Source organism: Octopus bimaculoides, chromosome 18, assembly GCF_046866305.1.
Source record: "Octopus bimaculoides isolate indiv1 chromosome 18, ASM4686630v1, whole genome shotgun sequence".
NCBI classification, from domain to species: Eukaryota; Metazoa; Mollusca; class Cephalopoda; order Octopoda; family Octopodidae; genus Octopus; species Octopus bimaculoides.
In genome coordinates this window covers 34,468,556-34,488,618 of record NC_142945.1, presented here as the reverse complement: position 1 = coordinate 34,488,618, position 20,063 = coordinate 34,468,556, and positions in this window count along the sequence as shown.

The following is a 20,063-nucleotide window of genomic DNA, read 5'->3' as shown; positions in this document are numbered from 1 at the left end:
CGACTGGTTAGGGTATCTCAAGAGGAGAAGATTCTACTTCAAGATAATAGTGTCAGATCACAAATTGTTGATGCAACACTAAGAGATCTTGTGGAAGTAATGGAGTTGACAAGCAATCTAAGACTTCTTGCAGAAAGTCGTTCAGATAAAAGAGAGTTTGCTAATCACCTTCTTGACGTACAAAATGGTAACATATCTGTTGAACAAAGCGTAGGTGAATTCAAAATCAAACTACCCAATGACCTTTGCCTTGAAAGTGGTACTCTTTCAGATCTCTGTGATTTTGTAAATGCTGACCTCAAAAATAACTTCACAAACCCTGTGTGGCTTGCAAACAGAACCATCGTTACTCCAACAAATGAGGCAGCACAATTTGTGAATGATTTTCTGTTGACCAGATTCCTGGTGAGCTAAAAATGTACAGAAGTTCAGATACAGTTGATGATGAAACTCTGTACCCAACCGAGTTTATCAACAAGCTTACACCACTCATTCTAAAACTGAAGAAGAAATGCTACATAATGCTTCTGAGAAATTTAGAGGCTACTAATGAACATTGCTATGACACAAGCTACATCATTGTCAGTTTACATGATCATGTTATTGAAGCTGAAGTTGCTTCTAGTCCTTATGCAGAATCAACTCTGCTAATCCCAAGAATACTACTTGTATCTCAAAAAAGTGGAATTTCCATTCACATTTACATGCAAACAATTTCCTGCTTTTGCCTTGACATGCAACAAAGCACAGGGACAAACTTTTGAACAAATTAGAATATATCTTCCGACACAATTCTTCTCAGATGGTCAGCTGTATGTTGCATTATCTAGAGTTCAAAAGAAGGCTAATGTAAAAATATTGGCTGAGAGAAATGGAAACAGTATGATTACTGACAATTGTGTCTACAAGGAGAAACTACTTTAAAGCAAAATATGCTTTTTAGCAAGTTTCAGTAAATAGAATTAACACATAAATTATATGTAAAGTAACATATATTTGTGAAGAATTAAATTGTTTTGGCATATTTGAACTCATGCCGGATGAATGATATCGTTATTTTAGATCATTTTAAATTTGGGTATATAGGAAAAGTAAGGAAACACCATTCCCATGTGTTCTCACAGCATCAAGCATTTTTGTGTGAATGTGTGTGTGCATGTGTGTGTGTGTGTGTGTGTGTGTGTGCATGCATCTGTGTGTGTGTGTGTGTGTGCATGCATCTGTGTGTCTGTGTGTCCATCCATCGATCCATCTATCTATCTATCTATGCACACCTATGTAAGTTCTGCCAATTACTAATGATAAATATATATAACAGATTGACTCAGCTATATATCTACATATAAATTTCTATGATGTCCGTTAGTTAGTCACACCTTCCATAATAGCCAGGTTTGACTCTCTGGAAAATTTTTATAAATTTTATAAAAGCACTTTTGAGGTATCTGTTATTATTTACTATCACAAAGTTAGATATTTGTTGCCAAGCTTTACGTTCACTGCGGAGTAGGTTTTAACGTTTGATAAACAATATTAATATGTTCTGGCAAAATTTTCGTTTTCATTTGCAACACAGTTTCTCATTTTCTCTCTTTCTTGCCTCTAATTGTTTTCATTCATAATAATCTACTTAATATATATTCATTGCAATTTTTTCATTTCAAGTTTTATTTAGTTATTTCAGATAAGGAAATCAGGTATTTTGTTGACTTAAATTCGCTGTGTAAATGCCTTCAGTTTATTGTTTATACATACTGAAAATAAATTATATTGGACTATTTATTAAAACTTACTGTAGCTGCAGACACATGTGACTTATTTCCTTTCCATCATTATCTAAGAATTAGCAAGTGAATTTGTTGCTATGGCTATTTGATATGCTATAGGTATTAAGATATCTCTATGTGATCACTGCAATTTTTTGGCACATTAAATGGAGTTAGACTACTTTGATGCTTGCTTAAAAAAGAGAGATTATGACTGTGATAAAATAATGAAAGCAATGTTTACTAAGCAAGTGAGCACTATAATACCAAAAAAAGTAATTAGACTTAAAATATCATAAAAATTATTAGTATTGGGAATCAAACGTGGAAATATTATTGAGTGGCTAGCAGAAAACCATCCAGAGGGCGGTCATTCTACTAATACTTATAATGCATCTGGCAGTGAGTTAGTGTGAATTCACTGACATCCTCACAACTGAACAACTAAATAAATACTGAGCATACATTTAAGTAATAAATAAATTATGAAAGAACAAGAGTTACTTAATAACATTCACTGTCTTTCAGCTGTTTCTGCTTATGATATGGTTATAAGATGTCACACAATCATTCACCACTCAGTGCGCAGTTCCTTATAACAGAAATAGCAGTAAGCCATTGTGATTACGTAACTGCAGTTAGCTTATTGTAGAGTACAAACAACTCTAACTTTTATATTATATTTGTTGATGTTATGTTCTCTTTTTGCGCTTCTTGTCTGCAATTTTTATTTTCCATTTCACAACTATAATACTTTTATCCTTTCCACACAGAGAAGAAAATTCGAGAGAATGGATTCTCTTTCTTTGTTTATTTAACACTAAGTGAAGAAAAGTATTTATCTTGTGTTAGGTTCTTACATTATTATTATTATGTGAGTAGTGAGAGTAAAAGGTGAGATAATGATACTGAAAAATGAAGGAGAAGAGTAAAAGAGGTAATGAGAGATATAAAGTGATAGAGAGATATTGTGAGAGAAAGTGAGAGGCAGGGAAACACAGACAGAATTCTTGAGCGGGAATGGTGAAACCTTTGAGTAGATCACTGAAAGAAATCTCAGTTGTTGTACCGTGGTCACAGAAAGAGCAGAAAGAAAAGCTGAAGCAGATAGAGAGAGAGAGGAAGAGAGTGAGAGGATGGAGGGGAGAAGAGAGAGAGAGGGAAAGAGAGAGAAAGGAAAAGATGGAGAGAGGAGAGAGAGGGAGAGAGACAAAGATTACAAACAGAAGTAGAAAAAGAGAATGAAGTAGAAGAGAGAGGATGATGAGGACAAATTAAGAAAGAGAGCTTGTGCATGGGAAATATAAAATAGGTAGGAGAGTAAGAAGAAGAGAGAGTGGAAAAGATTAAGAGCACAGCAAGTGAAAGAGAATATATTGAGATATACAGAAAGAAAAGAGTCAAGAGAGAGGGAGGGAGGGAAGTAAATGAAAATGGGCAAAGCAAAATGGAGATAGACTAGAGACAAATGTAGAGAAAGAGAGAGAGAAAATGTAAGCAAGTCAGAATGAAAATTGAATATACATATATATACATACATGCACACACACACACATATGTATATATATGTGTGTATAAACACACACACACACATTGTTGTCTTTGTAAAATTCTTTGGTTTCTTTTTAGAAATTATATCATCTTAAAACTATTGAAACAAATGTGAACTTTTTAACATCTCTCAGTGAGAAGATAACCAAAATGTAAACAGACGTTAAGAAATAGCTGTTGTTGTTGTTGGTGGTGGTGATGATGATGATGATGATGATGATGATGATGATGATGATGATGATGATGATGATGATGATGATGATGATGATGATGATGATGATGATCTTCTCAATGTAGTGTTGTTTCTTGATTTATTTGGATTTATTTTATTTATGAATTGATTAATTTTTTCATGCATGTTCTTGTTTTACATCTTGTTTCAAAATCCAAAGTGAATTATCATATGGATGCTATAATCTCTCTTTTCCATGTAAGAGACATGATAAAAATATTATAATAGTAATAATAATAATAATAATAATAATAATAAATGAATAAATAAATATGAAAGAAAAAACACCTGAATACTCTGGAACAATCTCTCTGCAGCATTTACACAGAAAGAAACATAAATCTAACAAGCGAAGGGAAAATTGTATAAATAAGTGAATAATTATTCCAGTAAAATGCATTGTTGTATCTGGTGTTATTGTTGTTGCTCTTCTGTTATTTGTTATTACATTTTTCTTCTTTATATGCAAGTTTATCTATTTCTTTATGCTAATAATAAAGCTGCTGAATCTCACTCTGTGTGTGTGTGTGTGTGTGTGTATATATATATATATATATATATATATATATATATATATATATATATATACACACACACAAACACACAGATGTATATGTATGTGTGTGCACGTGCATGTGTGTGCATGTATGTGTGTGTGTTCTTGTGTGTGTATGTGTGTGAAAGTATCAATGCATTTGTTTAATTTTTCTGATATTTTCTTTCTCAAATCTTTGTACTTTTCAAGATTATTGAGCTTATCTGCCCTCTATCTTGGATATATTTTTGAAAATTTATTTGTTTAGTGACAAGTTTCTTTTCAGTTGATAAATTGGTTCAATGTATTATATCTTTATTCTTACATCTCTATTAGGTTTAATGTATGAAGACTTCTGCTGAATGTGTATCCTATTTTATAAAGAGGTCGCAATATTTCAAAAGCAATAGTTTTATACATCATTACATTGACTTGAAACATTTAGACATATGTTAACATTATGCCATAACAATTAAAGGATTCTTGTTTAAAGGTTTTATTGATAATATTGTGAATATCAGTAGATGTGAAGTAATCCAGATCATAAGGACTCACCAGAATGAAATGAATGAATCTCACTTTCAACAATGAGTATTCAGTTGTTTGAACAATTATAGCACCAGCTCACTGAATTTATTAGTAAGTAATTATTAAGTGATTAAATGTTCCACAAACACATACACCCTTAATGTCATTCTCAGGTAGAATCTGCATGACAAGTGTGTTAAGGCTAGCCTTTTAAATTACAAGGTTTCCATACAGTTTCTGTCTCTCTTTAATTTCACTCCATTGTTAGGGTCAATGTGAGGTCATCGTGAAAGGCACTTATCCAAGATGCAACACAATGGAATCAAACTTGGAATGTCATGATTGGGAAATGATACTTAATCAATTGGCCATGCAGTATCCATACCAAACACAGTACTATCAATAGATACTATAAACAAAATTCTGCACTGAGTTTCCAATTCTGAAACTTTCAAGGAATCATTACCCATTCACATTGAACTACCTTGGACATCAGAATTTTAAGGACACACTACATCAGGTACACAGCAAACATGGTATGATGTACTGTGTAGTCTCACATTAGAATTTGGGATCAAGTAATAATTATAGAATGTCAGTAAATTTCTTTTACTGGTCTGCTTAAGCAAAGCTGACTGACACTAATCAGTGAAATTGTTGTCAATGAAGACGAATAAATCTGAGAACCTTTATGTGATCCCTCAGCTCACTAGAGATATTAGCTAAATCTTTCTCTGATAACACCCTACAATCTTTAAAAAAAGACAGAAAACATTAGATGATATAATTCTAGATATATAAAAAGACAGAATGATGACTGCCAGAAAAGTATTTTTTCATTGATCATGACTGACATGAAGTAACAACAGCAAAAGTAAATGGAGATTAACCAATCTAATTCTCAAGATATTTCAGATCTTATATAATTGGTTCCAACCTTGTTTCTTTTTCTATCTAATTACATATTTATTTATCATTTTACAACATCTACTAGAATGAAGGCAGGCATGATGAAAAAATAGCTAGCATTTCCATGTTCTCTTTCACTGCAAACACCTATATGAATATTTTTCTTACTCTGATGCAAGTACTCAGTCACAAACATACACGCACAATATATGTATATATATAGATATAGATATATAAATACATACATACATGCATGCATGTATGTATCTATCTATGTATCTATATTTATATATATATATACATACATGTATACATATATGTATAAATGTACATATGTGTGTGTGTGTGTGTGTGTGTGTGTGCATATATATGTATGTATATATATATATATATATATATATATATATATATATATATATATATATATATATATAGTGGAAACATAAATAAGTACCTAGCTAATGGGCCAACAACAGAAACAAAAACTGCTGTACAGTCTTATTATTGCAGTAAAGTAAGAAATCTCCATCAATTCTGTAGTCTCCATCTAAGAAACCAGAATTCAATAGAATTTTTTGTCCTCATTGATTAACTAGTAAGAAAGGCTGCCAACTGAGTAACTATTACTTATTAGTCAGATCGACTGGTTATGAATATATTGCAATGAGTTACTGGAGGCTGTTTATTTGCTTATGTATGTGTTGCTTTGTATATGTATGATATAAATGCACACATATGTTTGTGTATGCATATACAAGTGTATACATGAATGTACGTTTTTGCATGTTCATGTTAATCATATAACCAATGCTATTTATTAGCAGTACACATGTACAGGAACATGTGCAACAGAATTAGAGCACAAAGGAAATCGAACTACTACAAGTAGAACATAAATACATGTGTAGAAAAATAGGTGCATTGTTTATATGCTATATGTATCTTTAATGTACCAGGATATTTCATACAATGCAATCATAACTTATGCATTTTTTTTTGTTAGTTTCTTAGACCAAAATTACCTTAATATTTTAGAATTACATTTATTCAAGCATTTGGCATCTGATTATTTTTAGTCATGAGGAAATATGTGCACATCATATTTCTTCAATGTATTACTCATTGAAACTTTGGAGGAACGTTGCTCATTATTTAGTGGATTGTTAGGGAACCCATTTAAATCTATTCTCTTCATAAAGTTCTGTTCCAGTGTAAGTCACTTCAGTAATGAATCCAACCTTCAGTAAGATATACAGTTCTTTGATTACAATGTTAAATTATGCCTCAGAGTTGTAGAGACAATAAAGAGACCATTGTATTTTGATGAACTTTGAGAAAGTTGTTATGCTAAAAAGAAACACACACTCGTTCTTTTTCCATTCATTTATTATTATTAGCCAATTAGTTAACCATTTACTCAACTAATCTATTACTTGTCTGGAGCCCTGGAATAGTGAGGACATGCTACTGACAAGGTCATAGATGGCAATGAAAGGACTCTCATGACAGATTGATTGACTAAATGTCTAATTAAACAATTATTTCATTAACTGGTTAAATGGTCAACTAGTTGACTAATAATACGACTAATAAAAGTAAGTGAAATGATTAACTAGTTGACTAATAATAATTAAGCAAGTGAAAGAGAACCAGTACATGTGTATTTATTTGGCATAATGATACTTCCAAGATACAAGAAAATATGTTTCAACATATGATTCCACATCAAGAATCTTGCAAACCAAATACAGAAACAAACCATTGTACCTTCTGCTGATTTCCTGTAACTTCAATGAGGATTCAGTCTGAATTTGATTAATGTCATCTAACATTTATCATTATTGGTAATTGCTTGTAATCAGTTCAGCAGACTTTTATGGAACATATCTTGTCAATCTGCCATTCATAAAATTTTAGTAACATTTTATATAGCTCTCCTGAACTTCCATAATTGGTCATTCATAAATATATTATGAATAAAATACAAAGATGAAGAGTAGAAAAGAACAAGAAAAATATTTTCCTGTGTACATGAGTTGACACTTTCATTGTAAATTATTATAATTGACCTTTTTAGATGGAATATTTTGTGGAGTATTAGGGTAAAATGCTTCTTTACAATACAAGCAAAACACAGAAAGACCTAAACTTCCTTGGAGTTGTACTGTAATTATTGTCAGAGATTTTGTGTGACCAGTAAAGGTAAAGTAGCATGATATTCAAATTAAGGTAAACAAGGTTGCTCTAACATTGCAGTTTATATTTGTTTTTGTTTACTGCTGTATCTAAATATTTAAATTTACTGTCGCAGTATCTTAGAAATATATTGACAGTAAGATAGAAAGGAAAATAACAAAATGGCTACTTAGACTTATTATGTAAAACCTTACAGTGGTTTATACATATGTGATCTACATATGTTGCATTTTTTTCAACTGTGGTCACTACCTGAAGATACAGCCATACAGAAGCAGATTGTGTGGTAATAGAAACACGTGTTCAGTCTCCCACTTATTGTTGCATGTTAAAATAAAATGATCAGTGTATAGTGCAATCTGCAGCCAGACAGAGGCATAGTATGTTGAGAGTGGTGGACCCCTGGATTGCACCAACTTGCCTCAATAACTATTTATATGTCATAGATCTATTTGAACACACTGACCAGGGTTACATAACAACAAATCATTATTGTCTGTCTTATAATATCACAGAAAGAAAGGACTGATTTGAATTAACTTCTTATCCACAAAAGCACCAAAGTTACATTTGACAAATTCCAGAACATGTATATTTATTTGACAGGTTAAAGTTTACATTCTCTACTTTCCACTTATTTCCACCAAGCTACCCTTTAGCTATCATTATCAACAATAATTTATGAGTCCCTGGGTACATTGTAATACAATCCAGGAATACTAGCACAGAGGCCTCACACAAATACTGCATTATCATGTGCGATCTTTAACCCATTAATATCTATTAATTCTAATTCTTCAACAGAGATTAAGCTGCCAGAAGTATTTATTCATTATCTTCTATATAACTCATTTGAGCAAGAAGTAACAAACTTCCTTCCTTATCAGCATTAATAATTTAGTTAGCAGGCTAAGATAATCTTATAGATTTCTGGAGGGAGTTGAAGTGAAATTATTGCTTGGCAATAAATCATTAGTATAAGAGAAGACAGGAAAGACTTTTACCAAAAGATTTTATTAGATTTTCTGTATTATGCAGTTGGTATCAAAGACTGAATTACTTCGAGTTTTCCATTACAACTATATTGCTGGCTTTATAAGATACTTTGTCTTTTTGAGGAAATATTGTCACTTCTTCTTTTATGGGAAAACTGATAACTTTGAAGTTTTCTCTACCAATACTGTTCAGGAATTTCAAATATGCTATTTTTCCTATCCCTTCCTCTCTTATCAAACATAAAAAAATTAAACATCAAACTATAAATTGATTGCTTAGAAGGAACAACTTGTCAACAAAATGTGGAAATATTGGAGACAGTGATGTACTATGTGTAATGCAACAGAATGTGTTGAACATCAAAACACATCTGAGATATAAATACTGAACGTTATAACTATGATTGAAGACCGTTTTATAAAATATATGTCACATATCTAAATGGCAGTATGGTCTGTTTATAAATAATCCTAAAACTGTTAAATAGATACAAATAATATTTTACTGACATGTCATGAATATATTTACCATTAGAGAAACCATGAAAGAAAATGTATTGATAAAATACTGAATATATTTTTAAAAGACATTTTGGATCAAAACCAGTGTGTTGATATTTGTTTAAAAGTAATAATATTTTCAAATACACACTGAGTGTTAGAAAGTCGTAGGTGACATAGATTTTGCTTTCTGCACAGTGTGTTCATGTGATTTAAACTGAAAGACAATATTGTAAGAGAGCTGGACTACAACAAGATAAGGAAGGAAAAATATATTTAGCATAAATTACATGTGTCTCATGTGTTATCAATAGTAAATCTGATATACTTATTGTATCATAGGAAAACATGTAAAGATTCCATTTTTACACAGTGAATTCTAAGCAAATCAGCCAGGTAGAACTTATTCCTCTCTATGCTACAGTGGTGCTGCAAGCAGTACAAACCTCTTGTCATATTTACCCTCTTGATACTGTTTTCAGTGACAAGTTGATCTTGTCCAGTGATGCTTATTTGCAGTTGAGGGGAATGCTCAGCAGCAACAGATACTAAACATGGAAAAGTCCATGTTAAAATGATTATTGTTACAAAGTAGACTACTCATCTAATATTAGAGTAGATACAGTTCACTGTTAAACAGTAAATGTTGCCTTATTCTCATAAGAAATGCACAAGTACTCTTTTGGCAGCTGAAGTAACACACTTCTTTCCTTCCAGAGTAGAAGGAAAAAGATTATCATGTTATTAGATATCAAAAATAGAATTAGGTTAAAACTTTTGGCTTTGACCTCATTAATTGTTGAGTATAGTCAGAATGTGATATCTTATTAAATACCATCATTTACATTTATTAATCTTCTGTATTCACTAACTTTTTGCATGGTACCAAATCATATACACTATCCCTACATGGTTTGGATATGTTGGAACTTATCTAAATTTAATACCTTTGTTGAATATTTGGAATGGTTTGGTTTGACTGTCTCATATTCAGCAAACTTGCTTTTGTTAGCCAACTATTTTCTAAATTCCTTCATAAACAGTAGTTATGCAGACCTGGTCATTGGAATGAAATGATCATTCCAGATTGCCATACAAATCATTCGTAGGTCTTCAACCAATATTTGGCTGAAAATGCTTCAAAATGATTTGGGACTAAATAAACCTTTTAACATAAGGAAAAAATATTGGTAGCTAAAGAAGGATACTAACACCTAGTGATTAGTGCTTAAGGAAAGAAGGATTACCAAAAGGTTAGGGTTAGGGGATTATTCCCTATCTTTAAAACTGATGTTGAGGATGCTATAACATAGATGAAGTTCCTCTAATTCACCAAGAACTGTTTTCTTGCAGAGTACCTCAAATCACTTGTTCACCCACCAATACAAGTTCTTAAATACTTCTATTTCACCAAACATTTCTGGTTCACAAGCATCAATAATACTTTAATTTTTTTTTTTTAATAATGTTCGCCTCCTTCTGTGTTAGCTCTCAGAAGTATAAATAATGTGTACAGTTTTCTTCTTTCTTCAAAAGGTCAGACCTCATTTCTCTTCCTATTTATCTTAGTCGAACATCTAACTAAACCACACTTAATTCAAAATCAGTGTTAATCATATTAATCTCTTATAACATACACATTCATTTCAGCTGGACTATAATAAGTTATGCAATCTATGTTTCTAAAACAACCATATCTTAAAAAGCAACTGTTATGAAGTTTGAATAGGACTGCATATGGATTTGAATCTAATAAGTATTGTATATTAATATGAGAATCTAATAGGCAGTGATAGAATGTCTTGAGGTATTTGTTCTAGTTTCTTGTATTCTGAGTTCAATTATTGGCAAGGTCAACTTTCATTTCCTTCCTTCCATCAATAAGTACCTGTCTAAGGTGGTGGACTATCAGAACCATTATAGCATCAGAGTGGATGTTTTACTCTGTTTCAGTTCTTTTCATTCTGAATTCAAATTCTGCTTCACCCTACTTGAATGTCAGCCTTTATCCATCACTCAGTTTAACAGCATTGCCTGGCTCTTAGCAGATAGAAGGTATAGCCTATTGGTTTTACTTCAACATGATAATGATATTGATACATTTGTCAAATATTATGGGATGGAAAGCAACTTGGATAGGATTAAAACCCAGAACATACATGTATGGACCAAAATTCTATAAAACTTTTTTGCCTGAATGTACCGGTTCTCACTATGTTTATGTCTCACACACACACACACACACACACACACACACACACACGCACACAAACACACACACACACACACACACACACACACACACACACACCTGGCTTTTTTGTACAGCTTCTGTCTAATAAAGTTCACTCATAAGCCTCTGATCAGCTCTAACTTAGACAAATAATGCAGAAGGCGCTTGTCCAAAGTGCCATGCAATGACATTAAATCCAGACCATGTGATTATGAAGCAAACTACTTAACCTGCACCATACTACATCACTCTTCAATATTAATCAAGTCTATTGTTCGATATGTGGAATAAAATATAGGATCACACACTAAAATGATCAAATGGAAAATGGAACAGAGATATATGTCAGAAGGAAAAAAGGAAAAAGCAAAAGCTACTTTAAATGCTCTCTTGTCTCCTAACATAAAACATAACTGAAATTCCTAGTGAGCTGCCATTCAAGCAGAGGTAATTAGATTTGAAGATTATGTTCTTTAACGGTGCAAAAAAAAAAGATTCGACTGAAATAAATCTTTTGTCAAAATCAGATTCTGAGAGCACAAATTGGACATTGGTGGCTAACATTAATTAATGATTGCTATACTGTTATTAAAAATGGATTTATTCCTACTTTCGTATAGCCTTGCCTTACTTTCTGAGTCATTGACTCAGCAGGTTGCTTTTAACAGTATTGAACAGTCATTTCCTTTACTGCTTTTATTGATCTGTAATTATATCATATATTACCAGTTTGAACTGAAACAACATCCATTACAGAAGAACTTACCTCCTAATGTTGTGGAAATATGATGTGAATCCATGCAATTAAAAGTAGGGGATAGTGGTGCGTAAACACAATATCAATTCTTCAAGATAAAATGAAAATGGAGTAGTTTGGTTGAGTGGGGGAGAGAGAGAGAGAGACAGACAGACAGGCAGGCAGACAGAAGAGAGAGAGTGTATGTGTGTGTGTTGAAAGAACTTAACCCACATGTATGCATAAAAATCAAGTCCGTGTGATGTAATTTCTTGAGATTTATAACCAGAAGCAGTGATAAATGGTGAAAAAGAAATCGTCAATCTACAACTTATTGGCATTTTTAGTTAATATCTAGAAGATTAAAGAATATCAGTCTTTTGAACATCAATGGAAATTGTGTTTCTTTTTCTTGGGGAGATCTTTTATTTGTTTTTTTCTTTCTTATTACTTTTATCATTAGATTGATTCTATTTATCATGACTTTGGTAAGCAATAGAACTTGTTAGCAGAAACAAAACAAGAATAAAATTATGATTGAGCGACAATAAATTTCAGTGCTGACTTTAAAAAAAATTTAATTGGTAATATTTCTTTATACATTAACATTTTTTTAAACAAACAGAAAATATATTTAAAATATGTATAAGCTGACATAATACTTTTCAAAAACGAGAGGGTCTATTTAAAGGTGTGTTTGTGTGTTCTTTGTGTGTGTGTGTGTGTGTGTGTGTGTGTGTGTGTGTGTGTGTGTGTGTATGTGTGTGTGTGTATATGTGTGTGTGTGTGTGTGTGTGTGTGATATTCTTACGTGACAGAACCAACAAACAAAATAATAACATAGGCTTTTATATATACATATGTATGTATGGGCATATGTATTTGTGTGTGTATACATACATTGGTAAGGGATGTTGGTATTTAACAAAAACATATTGTAGCATAAGGTCATGTTCTTTTACATTCTATTTATATTACTTGAAGAAGCTTGGTTTCCAACCATATGGTTCAGGGTTCAATCCCATTGTGATGCACCTTGGGCAAGTGTCTTCTACTAAAACGTTGGGCTGTCCAGAGCCTTGTGGGAGGATTTGATAGATGGAAACTGAAAGAAGCCCATCATACACACACACACACACACACACACACACACACACACACACACATACATATATATATATACGAAGGGAAGTCAAAAAATATTTTTATTATTGTTGCACTGCCTTCTGTACATGAGTGCTTATAGTTAGTACTATTGTGGCCACATGATCGAAATTTGAGTTTGATTGAGCCATTTTTTTCTTTCTGGCTTTACAGTGTAAGCATGGCTGCTTCACTAGCAATGTGCACCAAAGAAGAACAAAAAGCAGTGATCCGATTTGTCTGGTCAAAAAGTGTGTCAGGTGCTGAAATTCATCAGAGGCTTTTAGCATAATACAGGAACAGAGCACTACTGTGTAGAAGTGTGTATGAGTGAGTCGAGAAGTTTAAAAGTGGCTGGACCAGCATGATACATGAAGAGGGAGCAGGATGCCCATCAACCTCCACCACTGATGAAAAGATTCAGCTAGCTCAAGGGATGGTAATGGTGAATCAGTTCACCATTACAATCTCTTGGATCGCTGCTCTTTGTTCTTCTTTGGTGCATGTTGCTAGTGGAGCAGCTTTGCTTACACGGTGAAGCTGAAAGAAAAATGGCATGATCAAACTCAAACTTCGATCATATGATGACAATAGTACCAACTATAAGCATGCATGCACAGAAGGCAGTGTGACAATAATAAAGTTCTGGTATGGTGAAAGTGTGGATAATTTTTGACTTCTCCTTGTGTATATGTGCATGTGTGTGTGTGTTGGCAAAAGAGGCCGATAGAATTCTTTTATTCTTTTATTCATTTACTTGCTTCAGTCATGCTGGAGCACTGTCTTTAATTGAACAAATCAACCCAGGACTTATTCCTTATAAGCCTAGTACTAATTTTATTGGTCTCTTTTGCTGAACTGCTAAGTTACAGAGATGTAAACACACCAACATCAGTTGTCAAGCGATGGTGGGGGGGATAAACACAGACAAACAAATACCTACCTACATACATACATACATACATACATATATATATATATATATATATATATACATACATACATATATATATATATATATATATATATATATATATATATGCAAAACAGGCTTCTTTCAGTTTCCGTCTACCAAATCCACTCACAAGGCTTTGGTCGACCTGAGGCTATAGTAGAAGACACTTACCCAAGGTGTCATGCAGAGGAACAGAACCTGGAACCATGTGGTTAAGAAGCAAGCTTCTTATCACACAGCCACTCCTGTGTGATTAAGTACTAGGCTTAATTAATTAAAAAATGTCCTGAGGTCGATTATTTTGACTAAAACCCTTCAAGGTGGTGCTCCAGCATGGCCACAGTCAAATGACTGAAACAAATAAAAGGAAAAAGGAGTATTCCATTCACATCCAGCCTGAATTAGTATTTGACTTAGTACTTGACTAATACTCTATTTTAATAACTCTCAGAAGGAGAAAAGGCAAAGTTTATTTTAGTGGGATTGAAACTCAAATCATAGAGAGAGAGACATATTTAAACATCACTGGACCATTTTGTCCAATGTTTCATTGATTCTGCCAATCCATCAACAAATACCAGACAAAACACTCCAGAAGATGTGACCCCCCCCCCCCCCAGCATGATCACGGCCCATGACTGAAAGCAATAAAAGATACATACAAATATGTACAGATGTATGTATTTAAATGTTTGTAATTATAACTTCATGCATTTGCAACAAACACTAACTCTTTCCTACTCTATTTCAAGATGTGCATTTGTATGTATGCACATGTTGGAGTGTCTGTGTGTGTGCTTGAGCTTTGTGTGTGTTTGAATTTAATAATTTTATCAATGATTAAAATTTTTTCCCAGATTTTCTTATTAACAATTTATGTTTAGATATCGCTTTAGTTGAAAGGTAATCTCAAATCACTTCGTTTTGTTAGTTGGTTCTATCACTCTATAGAAATGTTATGTTTGTAGGTGGCAACAGATGTGATTATAGAAAGACATTGAGTGATCATTTGAGGTAGGTGAAAATCACTAAAAAAAAAAAGAAAACACTCACACACATACACGTACATATGTACGTATGTATGTATATATGTATGCATGTATATATTTATGTATGTATACAGATATCGGTTATATCATAAATTTATGCATTTCTAAAATGTATTAAAGGATTCATTTTAAGCCCAAGTAACAGGTTTTCTTTAATGATGGACATCTAGTGAATATCTAACAAATACTTGTTTTAAGTGAAATGGTGTCTGAATGTCATGATAGCATAAATTTTGCATGAGTTTGAGTGAAAAACCTGATCATGCTGATTCGACTTCATCACTACTATTAATAATATTGCTGCACAAAACAAAATGTAGTTTAAAAAATGATTGATAAAATTCCCTTCAAATGACAGAAAGCTTGTTCTTATAGAAAATTTTAGAAAATTTTGGAGAGCATTTACATGTACAGAAAACTTGACTATTATCCTCAGATATGAAATATTTTAAATTAAAATTTAATAAAGAAAACCATTAAGTATTGAACATTGCTTTTCCTCCCTCAAACACATTAATGTGATTGAATCAATATATTAATCTTGTGAATTTTGCAGATACAATTTTTTTTTTTTAAATCTAAAAAGTGAAAGAAAGCAAAATGTTTTTCTGTCTCAATGAAAAAGAAAATTAAAATGACAAAACCATTGCAATGACTCAAATTAGCATTCTAGTTTTTTCAATAATTCCTGACAATATATCCTGAAAAATGATTTTTTGATAATTCATTAATTGGAACCTCTTAAGTTAGAATCATGAATAAATCTTTAAAAACTAAATTGATTAGTTCAGTTTCAGAAATAAATTCTCTTCACATTAAATTAGAATCTACATAGAGGAAAATCACAACAATCTTAATATTTTCTTTCCATTTCCCCAAGAAACAAAGATTATTTACAAGTGAAAACTGTGAGACTTGAAATTTTTCTACTCTTTTTGCATATAAACACATTTTCTAGCCTATTTGAAACAACAACAAAGAAGTATAAATGCAATACAAGGCTTATATCAAAAGTAATACAAAGTAGGCCATAACATTTTTATTATCTCATTTAGGTCATTTAAATTGCACGTGTTGGTATGTAACTTTGTAACTTTTCCTCCATAGTAACTCCTTTTTCTGCCCCTTTTCACTGCTTGCAGATAATGGGCCCAAAGAAGAAGCATTGTGCCCTCATTGAGTTCTGATGAAGAAGGAGTGCAGGCTGTCTGAAATCCACAGAAGGCCACATGTTGTTTATGGGAATAAGACCATTAGCAATAGCATTGTGCACAAATTCTTTTATCTTTTATCTTTTACTTGTTTCAGTCATGAGGGTGTGTGGCTTAGTGGTTAGGGCATTTGACTCCCGATTGTAAGGTTGTAAGTTCAATTCCTGGCAATGTGTTATGTACTTGAGCAAGACACTTTATTTCACATTGCTCCAGTCCACTCAGCTGGCAAAAATGAATTGTACCTGTATTTCAAATGGCCAGCCTTGTCACACTGTGTCATGCTGAATCTCCCTGAGAACTATGTTAGGGGTACACGTGTCTGTGGATTGCTCAGCCACTTGCATGTTAATTTCATGAGCAAGCTGTTCCATTGATCGGATCAGCTGGGACCTTCAACCAATAGAGTGCTCCTTGTTTCAGTCATTAGACTGGAGCCATGCTTTTTAGTTGGATGTATCAACCTCAGTACTTTTTTAGTTTTTAAGCCTGATACTTATTCTACCAGTCTCTTTGTCAAACTGCCAAGTTACAGGCATGTAAACACATCAACACCAGTTGTCAAGCAGTGCTGGGTGACAAACACTGACACAAAAACACACACACACATGTGCGATGGTCTTCTTTCAGTTTCCATCTACTGAATCCACTCACAAGGCTTTTGCCAGCTAGGGGCTCTAGTAGAAGACACTTGCCCAAGGTGCCATGCAGTGGAACTGAACTCAGGACTATGTGGTTGGGAAGCAAGCTTCTTAGCACTCAGCCACACTTGCGCCTGTTAGTTTTCTAAAAATATGGAATGCTTCATGAATCTGCATGATAAAAATGTTTAAAGAAAGACAAACTAGCAGTACAAACAAGCCATGTAATGGGAAACCACCAAGTGTGACCATTGACATGAATCACCATTGAGTGGATGAGATGATTCATGTGGACAAAAGAAGTACAATCCATGAGCTTGCTGCACAACTGAGCTGTAGTCACAGAACAGTCTAGAAGGTGATGGAAGAATTTGGGTAACAGAAAGTATATGCAACGTGGGTACCAAGGTAGTTGATACCCAATTTGAAAGATAGAACAGTGGAAGTTTGCTTTAATCTGCTGGAAGAGGTTGAAACCAATGAAGACATCTTGTTTTTTTTTTTTGTGATTGGTTGACAGGGGATGAAACATGGTGCATATCTTCCTGATCCAGAAATGAAAGCTTAATCCATGGAAAGATGTTACATCTCTCCACCAAGGCCTAAGAAGGTCAAAAGCCAGTGATTGGCACGAAGTCGTGGTGACTGTTTAAGAGAATGACATGAACGTTATTCTCCTTGATATTCTGGAATGTGTTTGTGTGCATTGAAACACTCAAAAAGCATAGGAAAACCATCAGGGAAAAGAGACTAGACAAGAATCTGAAAAAACATTTCTTCACCATGACAATATGTGATCAAACACATATTCAGCAACAAATCAAGCAATTGATAAATTGGGCTGGTCAGTGTTTCCCCTTCAACCACAAAGCATAGATCAGGGGCCCTCTAATTTCTGCCTGTTTTGTCCAATGAAGGATTGTTTTAGGAAGCAAAGATTTCATGACACAAATGAGGTAAAAGTGGATGTGAAAAAAGGAACACACAGGGAGTAAACAAACTTCACAACTGAGTAAGGGAAGACTGGTGGATGACTGGCAGTGGGAGCATGTATGAGTGTGAATCTAGATTTTAAAAAATGTAAGTGTGTGATGTTGCATTTGTATGTTTAAAAAGCAAGAGCGAAAGTAAATAAACAGGAATATATATATATAATATAGAAAAGAAATTAAGACTACAGTTAAGCAGGGTTTACGAGAGTCATTTGAAGCCAAACAACAGAAAAACATAAAGATAATAGATGATTCAAAATAGATGTTTAGGGTTGAAAAAAGACTGCATAGCAATAAAAACAGAGACAACATGATAGCGAATAAAATAATTTGTAGTTTTATTTATTGTTTTGTACTCCATTGGCACACTCTGTCTACTTGATTGGTAAAAACATCTTTGGGTTTTATTCTTTTTTTACTTTTCATCACTACCACTCAAACAGATTTGATTCTGCTGTTACTTTTATTATTATTGGAATCACCCTTATTTTGGTTTGCTAATGTTGCTCATACTATTATTATGGCCTTACTTTTGTATTTGTTTTTGTGTCACTACCACAGTATGTGCAGCTCAGAAACTTACGAACTGACTAGTGAAGAAAAATTGACATGGTATATGTGAGGGATTCAGAAAAATCCAACAACTTGCAACCCTTGGTCGGCCACTGTGTTGATGATCATCAGTGCTGTTTGTAGCATTGTATTGTTCTCTTAGCCACTCAATTGTCCAAATACTGCAGTTTCAAGTCATTAGCCATGACCCATGGACGTTGACCAGTATGGAGACAGCTGATTGCTTACTTCCCCTGATTCCATGTCAGTTTTGGCATGCTTGCTGTGTTCAGGAAACAAATGACAGGCTTTTAGATTTAGGTCTTTTACACCTAATGAGTTAACATTTCGAACATGCATCATGCTTTTCATAAAGTTCCATTCGTGAGCATTACCATGTTGACGAAAAGTGATCGAGTTCGAACCCTACATGTAATCCTTGTGTTTTCAAAAGTGGTGTTGTGGGTCAGTGAAACCTTCCTGATGACATATACCTAGAAATGTGATAAAATCCATATAATCTCAATATCGTATATGGAGGTAATGGTGTCAATAAGATCCAAAGGTGTCAGGTAATGCTGAGTAAGTGCTATGGACAGACTATAGTTAAGCTCCAGGTTCAGTGATTATGTGAATGAGGAGTCCAGCGTAGGTCATATATCAGCATGTGCATATATAAAAAATTTTCAGAATGAGATGAAAATCCAAGGGTGTGAAAGATTTTAGAACATTTATAAATAGAAGGTCTTACAGCTGTTTTCAGGATATTTTATATATCCCTTCATCGGAGACGGTGTGAGAAAATGGTTAAGCAATAGTTATTTTATCTAAAATATATAAAATATCCCGGAAACAGCAGTAAGACCTTCTATATATAAATGTTCTAAAATCTTTCACAGCCTTGGATTTTTATCTCATTCTGAAAATTTTTTTGTATATATATGTGTGTGTGTATATATATATATATATATATATATATATATATATATATATATATATATATATATATATATATATGTTCAAGATGCAATAGAATTGAGGTATTTTAATAACAAAGACACCAAAGTAGAGTTCAAAGACAGCATACCCTTGTATCAACAGTGTGAACAGATACTCATGTACTTATTAAAGTATACACCTTCCAGTTATGCATACATCCAGAAGTATAGACCAAATACATTCAACATATATGTAAAATCACACAAGTGATATGCAGTCCATGGTCTACCATAAGGTCAAAATCCAGCACAGAGAAGGTTCTGAGTGTGATGTAGTATAAATAATAACACTAATGGGCTGAGGCTCACTACAGCTGTTTAAGGCATGTTGTTTATTGAT